We start from the raw sequence: 7,484 nt of genomic DNA, 5'->3' as shown, positions 1-7,484 counted from the left end.
AAAATGCTTATCAGCCTGAACAAGAAGCTTACAAGAAATAAACTCCTTTGGAGGTAATTAGGAGCATAATGGAAAGGTGAATACTGTGAATGTAGCGGGGGATTTCTGGGTTTGTAGTCCTCCCAGTGTGTTAATAATTCTGCTCTCCAAGAGCAAATCATTGCTGTACTGTAGCAGCTTCGAATGTCTGCAAAAGCAAAGTCTTTTGGAATAAATGCAAACTTGGGATGCTATTTTGGGCAACCTGCAAGAGACAGAAGGCTCTGTTAGATAGCAAGAAAATATTCACTTCAGGCAGTAAAATCCATTGTGAATATGAGGCTTCTTTTTTCTTCCTTTCCTTTGTATCAGTGCTACATTAAAAGACTTAGGGAGCAAGTAGACAGCTTAAAGTGCTGTTATTCAGGATAACAGAGACAAGGACAAATCATGACTATATTTGGAAAGACAGGACATAAGGTAATGCTACTTCATCCCCCACTATTGCATACAAAGGCATTTCTTCCTTTTCTTTTTTTTAGTCCCCAAGCTATAAATTCCTGGGTGCAAATTCTGGTGAAGTGTCTCTGCCTGCTTAACTACTTATGTGATCTTTGGTAAACAAATGATGCTGGTATCTCGAGACAAGAGTCTCTCTCAAGTGGACATCTGCCTTGGCTGGGAATAGCTCGTGCTACTCAAGTTCTTGGAGAAGGTGAATGGAGCACGATTAACTACTGATGTGCACAGATGTATATGAAGGAGTGAGTCTGTGCTGAAATGGAGTCAAGCAAACAGTGTATAAGTACATTTTGCAATGCATGCAAGCTGCCAGCAAGTTTTGCTTTTCTGAGACTGCAGAATGCATGTTTATTCTGGCTTCCTGAAGGTGAAATAAGTTGCACCCCTGATAACACCATCAGGCCTCAAATGCCTACTTTCTCTATTACTATTCAAATTGCAATCTTTCTTTGAAAAATCATATCAGTTTCTGTGCTAAGTGTTGTAGTGGAAATCCCCTTGCAAAGAATGTAAGAGACACTGTTTGTAGTAGGAGTCTTGAAAAGAATAGGTATTGCTGCAAGATGTAAATTGTATTTCTGTTTGAAATGGAAATCTACTTTTAATAATGAAATTTCAGAATTCTCTGGGCAAAGTAACTACAGAAGAAATGTTTTTCTTTGGGTTTATGCTGAAGTGGAGTCTGCTCTCACAGTTCTAGTCTCACAAGCATATTGGAGAAGTAGAACTGCTCTTTTAAGCTGAGTATGTGACTCTTTGCTTCCATGTCAGGTGCAGTCTCCTTGTGCAGTGAACACAAACGAGGAACAGTGCTACAGGAGAGAGGTTGGTTTAAAATAGCTGCCAGAAAGAGAGAGACCTTTCAAGTGAGCTTCAAATGCTGCAGAGAGCTCTTCTCTCTCTCACAGTGAATTTTGTAATTAATGATAAAAAACTAATCAGGGTCCTTTTTGCATTGTAGACAAGCCTGCCTTTAATCACAATTTTACGTAAAACTTTTTTAACACTTAAAAAAAAAAATGTTAAGCAGAATGCTGTCTCATTAACTACCCCTAAAATTGTGGCTCCTATTAAAAGCAGTTATGGGTTTCCTGTGGGGAAACCACTGGGTAGGTTTCTTTTTCTGAATGCTACAAAACCTTATTATCAAGGACTATAAAGAGAAAATTTCTTATCTTGATAATTCTGCACTGAAAAATTTCCATTGAAATCTAACACTGCATACTTGTGCAGTTTTGGGTGGAGTTTTCTGTGCTGCACACTTTGAGATAGAGCAGTCCCTGTGTACTTAGCAGAGAGAAAACAAAACAGATGCCACTTCATTCAAAACCAGAATGCAGAAATAAAATGTGGCTTTTCCATTGACTTCACTAGATTTTGTTCTCTGTTCAGATAGACATTGTATCCTGAGAGTGAGGTAGTCTCTAGTGACTTTTCTTTCAATAGCTACAATAAGAATGAATTTCCTATTAAAGTGCTATAATCCATTTACCCAGTTTTAGGATTTTTTTAGCTCCCTCTTGACACACTTACACAAGGGTGTGGGAAAATTCTTTCCCCTGGGCAGCCAAAGGCCTGGCCCTGCAACTACTCCTCTTGTGAGACATCCTAGTGAAGCCAGCAGGCTCCACTCTGTGCTTGATAGCAAGCTTACAACTCTATCAACCCTGACCAAAGTGCAAGAGGAATTTGTGAGCAAAATAGCAACCTTAAAACTGAGCTTGTTCTTTTAAAAGTTTCTTGGGACAGTTTCTTGGGACTACCACAAGCATGTCCATGTGGCTCTGTTGGAGCTAGTGTAAAAAACCCAGACTCGTGTACACGTGGCCTGAAGCCTTGTGGAGAATCACCCTGAACAATCTAAGTCCCTTGCTATGGCCTGAGCTGATAAACTGGCTGCTCCCTTGTCCTCACTGCTGAAGTGATGAAGCTGACTCCTGCTCTTGTGTCCTCAGCCACAAGGACACTCCTGACCTTGACTCCTGCAGTGTGTCCTTAGCCAGCTTAGCCTGCATGTGGACTTCCTCACCATGACTAAGAGAATGTCAGAAGCTTGTCCTCTGTGTTCCAATGAGTTAAACTGTTCTGCCTTGAGTGTTCCCAGCCACAAATCTGAATGAAAATAGCCCTTACTTTGGGAAAAACAACTCCTGCCCTCTATTGAGTGACTGGCGTTGCAGGTAATGAATTGTAACTCGGGGGGCTGTCTCTGCATTTGAACACTGTCTCTTCCACCACTTTTTGAAGCTTGTGTTATCACAGAATGGTTCACGTTGGCCTGTCCTTCTGGGCACAAGAAAAGTTCTGAGCTCTTTAAAATGTGATGGAGACATAGTCTAGGCTGTCTTGTGGAGAGTTCTTGTTACAAGTCAGACTCTGGTGTATACATGAATGCTCCCACCTCACTTTGCCATGACATTGCAAGTGAAAGCACTTGAGCTACACGGTTTTCTCCTCTGAAATCCTTCCTGAATTTTATCTAGAAGGACACTATTTCCCTCACACGATGCAGTTGCCAGGGGGCAGTAGGAGAACCACCGAAATGGAAGTAAAGTGCACATGTCTGACAAGTCAGAAACAATGACAAGGAAATTAAAAAAAATTATGAGCCTGCCTCAACTTATTCTGTGATTTCAAATATCTGCCAGTAAGGTATCTCTGTAGTGCATCTTAATGACTGCTTAGATCTAATTAGAGTGTGTATAAGTTAAGAAAAAGATTTCAAATAATAACTGTGAAGCTAAGCTAAGCCTTGAAAAGTGGCCACTGATGCATTGGAGTAATGAATTTGAACTGAATCATTTAACTACTGAACCTTTCAACTTAACAGTGTTGAGGTTACATCTCTATTCTATTTAAAGAACTTTCTGGTAAGCAGACAAAAGTGCACATCTTGCCACATTCACGGCTGTTAAAACATTGTTTTCTTACTACTTCCTGTTGAGCAGCACATTTGGGCACAACAAAGGGTACGCTGCTTCTCTTGTAGTTTAAACTGTCAGACTTGTTAGCTTTTACAGAAAATTAGAACACAGGTGCATGGAAAATGACTGTCTTGTCCCACAAAATGTTGAAAGCCTATGAAGTGACTGTCCTACATTGGCATGTAACATTTTGGTGTTTCTCAGAGGCCAAAGCAGGTAGTGTTCCAGGACTTTTCTTTGAGCACAGGAGAGTCTTTGATTAACGTGTCTGTGTGAAGCAGGCAGGGCATAGGCAGAACTTCTGTGTGAGAGATGAAAAATGCAGTCATGGACCCCTTTAGGTATTGTGGGTGGCCTTATTCTGTCATGCACAAATGCTGCAGCTGCTAAGGGAGGACTATGATTTGGAACTAGATGATCTTTAATGTTCCATCCAAACCAAACCATTCTGTGATTCTATGACAAATTTTTCCAAGAGAATTTTCCCAAGAGAAATTTCACAGCACATTTCACAAAGCTTTGTGGTTAACAGGACCGTATTCTTTCAAAAGTCTGGCATTGCCAAAACACTGATAGGCTCTAAAAAAGTTCTGTTGTGGCTACCTTGACCTAGCAAAATAATCTCATTACTTTGATTTTTGTTTTGTTTATAATCTAGGCTACTAAAGTTCTTTTTATTCATGTTCTGTCCTTAATAACTCTTATTTTGAGTTTGGCTAAGAAAGGTGTTTTTCTCTTTTATGAAACGTGTTCCTTAGGAGTATTTTCTGTCTTCTTTATTGTCTGTGTGCAGCTCCCACTTCCATAGCTAATGACTAGGAAAGAGTTGCTCTGTGTGCTATTATTGGTGCCAACAAATTCTTGCTGGGTTGCTTAGTCAGTGCTTTATTTGTAGCACTATCCAGGGATGAAGAAATTGCCTGAGTGCATTTTCTCTTTTTATAACCTAAAGAACAAAATTACTTAATATTTAAAGGTGATGGCAAATTGTATGATTTGTTTGCTATTTAGAGATTTCTGTTCAGATACTGAGGTAACTGATGTGTAAAATAAGATGCACATCCTTCCACATCACCACTGATGTTCATGTGCACGTAGGTTCAGTTTTCCATGTCAGATATGGCCAGGGGGAGCAAAGACCTTGTGGCTAAGATGGGAGTTGAATGACTTCAAAGCAGCCAGCAGTGCTATCCCTCTATGTGAGCACTGCAGAAATAGATGGCATTTCCATCTTGAAAACTGGCTGTCATTTTAGCAGAATGTGTGCCATAGCTATGTAGTTCATAGAACACTCCTTAGGTTCTGCTGCTGAAAAGAAAGATTCTTCTCAGTTGAGCTCAGGAACTTGATGGCAATCCCTTCAAGCGGAGGAGGCAGGTAGATCAAGCCATTTCCCAACCTTTCCTGCACCTCCCTAATAAAGAGGCAGCATGGTTTTAAGTAATTATGGGGGTTAGAGAGGAAAAGGGAGGTGGATTAAATGCTGTACCCACACCTCAGTGAGGGAACAAAAAAAGTACCAGTGTGCCTGAAGCTTGAAAGCAAAGTGAGACGAGCAACAGATTAGTGTTAGAGTATTTGATCTTTGTGCACTGAGCTTTAGTTTCTTCTCAGTACATAAATAAATGCATGCTTTAAACTATTCATCTTTTCTGTGACTCAAGTATCCCAGATAAAGCATTGGTTTCAAACATTGCTCTACCTTTTACTTGAAGTGAAACATTTTTTAGGAGTTAGAGCACCATTGAGAGTGTAAATTATTTTCTGTCACTTTTGAAAACAATTATCCATTTTAGCTGAACAGTCACAGGCTGGGTTTTTTCAGTTACTTGGGGAGAAAAAAATGTGGCAAAGGCTGACTCTTCTGGTTTGTGGCTTTCTCCTACTGAATGTTTTTATTCTGTGTTTCAGACCATGTACATCATGACTTTACACAATCACTTTGGATGGACGGTTCACAGAGGGTCACCGGATCACGCAGAGATGACAGGTTCTGATGTGCTTTGCACTAGTTTCCTGGAGTCATGCTCAGCTCAGTACCAATAGCAAAACTGTGGTGTGCAAAGAAAAGCTGGAATCTTGTCCATATGTACATGACTGGTTTTCTTTTAACCATTGTTAACTTCCAGTGTACATCAAAAGTTTTCAGTGATAACACTGTTGAACAAACATGCAATTTTGATATCAAAACCCAGAGTTTCTTTCTCCATAACTGGAGGCTAAGGAGGTTCTTTTAAAGAGACTGTTGATAGCTTCTTTTTTTTTTTCAATTGGGAGGAAAAAGCTCTGAGGCCACACTAAGTTTTCGATGTCACTGGTTAAATGTATAATTGGGTGCACGATTCATACCTTAATGCAGCCACTTGAAGCTAATCTTTTTCACTGCTATCATATAATGGAGTTCTGTATTTTAATGTGCCTGCTTATTTTAGGCAATGAAATCCAGAGACAAGCCATACAAAAAAGAATCTACTGAAGTGCTTTTTAAAGCCTGGTATTATTACAGGACTGTCTGTCTTTGAAACATACAAAACTCATCATAAAGTGAAACCAATAAACACCATGCACCATACAGAGCATGATCATACACCCAGCCTTGAATTAGAATGCACTGCTTACCCAGCAGCAGCTCTGTGAGGTTGTTTAAAGCCATGATGGAAGGGTGATACCCAGTGAGGAATGCAGGTTGGCTTCTGCTGAGTCCAGGTAATTACACACAGTTTCTCTCACACACTTACTGGAGTAACTTTTTTCTCTTTGTGCAAACAGATTTGTGGTGTATATACACAGAGTCTTGGCTCTGCATTTCCTTTATTTGCATTACTGTATTTGCAAGTTCAGGTCTCCAGTGGCTTGCTGAGAGCGTTAATTCACGTCTGATTTAGCACTAGAGAAATCTGAAGATTTAATGCACTTATATATAAACATGTGCAGGTTTTCAGCAAGGGCACTGTACTAGTACTTCTACAATTCCTGGGGTGAGGCAGTTCCTACCCTACCTAACAAGTTTGTGGTTTATAGCATGACTTATTGTATCAACTCAGTAATATTTCCCTGTGGCTGTAGAGAGCCTGACAAAGTAAATATGAAATACTACCTGTACTTCTCACTTTGACACCAGTGCTTTTAAAGATGTCATATGGATGATTTAATGGTTAGTTTTCAGGTTTAGAGAGGCAAAGGAGGGAGCAGAGCATTGTTATCAGGCATCTTGCTAATGTCTGGCTAGTAGTACAATTACCATCCTTTTACATCTCTGCTTTTCTGGTGTTTTGATGTTTCTGGTGTGACACCTGCTGCTTTGAGCATCCTGGTGCTGTGGTGGGTGAGGGACTCCCTCTGGGCTGAACAGCTGGCACTTTGCTATGGGCAGGCTGCATTCTGAGCACTGTCTTTCCTGACATGGCTTCCTTCCCAGCAGAGCAGAGCTGGAGTGTCTCCCCTGCATTGATTCACAAAGGAAAGCTCTGATGACAGTGAAGCATTTGATGGGAGATAGTTGGGAAAGGTTGTCTTAGCTCAGATGAGAGACCTGACAGCCCTAATAGGAAAAAGAACAGAGCCTTGGCTGCATGCATGAGCCTTTAGCAACGCATCACTGACATCTCCTAACAGGAGGTGGAGGGGAGCACGAGCAAATCTTTTAAACCTAGAGAATGCTAACCAAGTAGTGAGGTGTCACCTATGAAACTAGCATTTCTTAGAGGCAGCTAGTTTCTTCAGAGGTCAAAGAGCTCCTATCTCACTTCAGCGTTATTTTGTACAGATCAGCCATATCCTTCCCTGCCCTCACCAGCACACTGAGGCTGCCCATTAATTGGCAGCTGCCTTGCTGTAGCTCAGAGAAGAGGATGTTTGTTATCCTGGAGTGGAATCAATACCTGTGTTGCTTTATATTCAATGCCTGTGATTTTTGGCAAGCATAATGACTTTTCTACTAGCTTAACCCTAACTAAGATTTAATTAGAGGATTTTAAAATGGTAAATACATCCATCTGTCCTGTGCAAAAGCTTTCTTATGATGATAAGCTGAGCAGCCAGAGCATCAGATCCTTCCAG

Source organism: Cyanistes caeruleus, chromosome 3, assembly GCF_971803275.1.
Source record: "Cyanistes caeruleus chromosome 3, bCyaCae1.hap1.1, whole genome shotgun sequence".
Classification (NCBI taxonomy): Eukaryota; Metazoa; Chordata; class Aves; order Passeriformes; family Paridae; genus Cyanistes; species Cyanistes caeruleus.
This window is presented reverse-complemented; position numbering follows the sequence as displayed.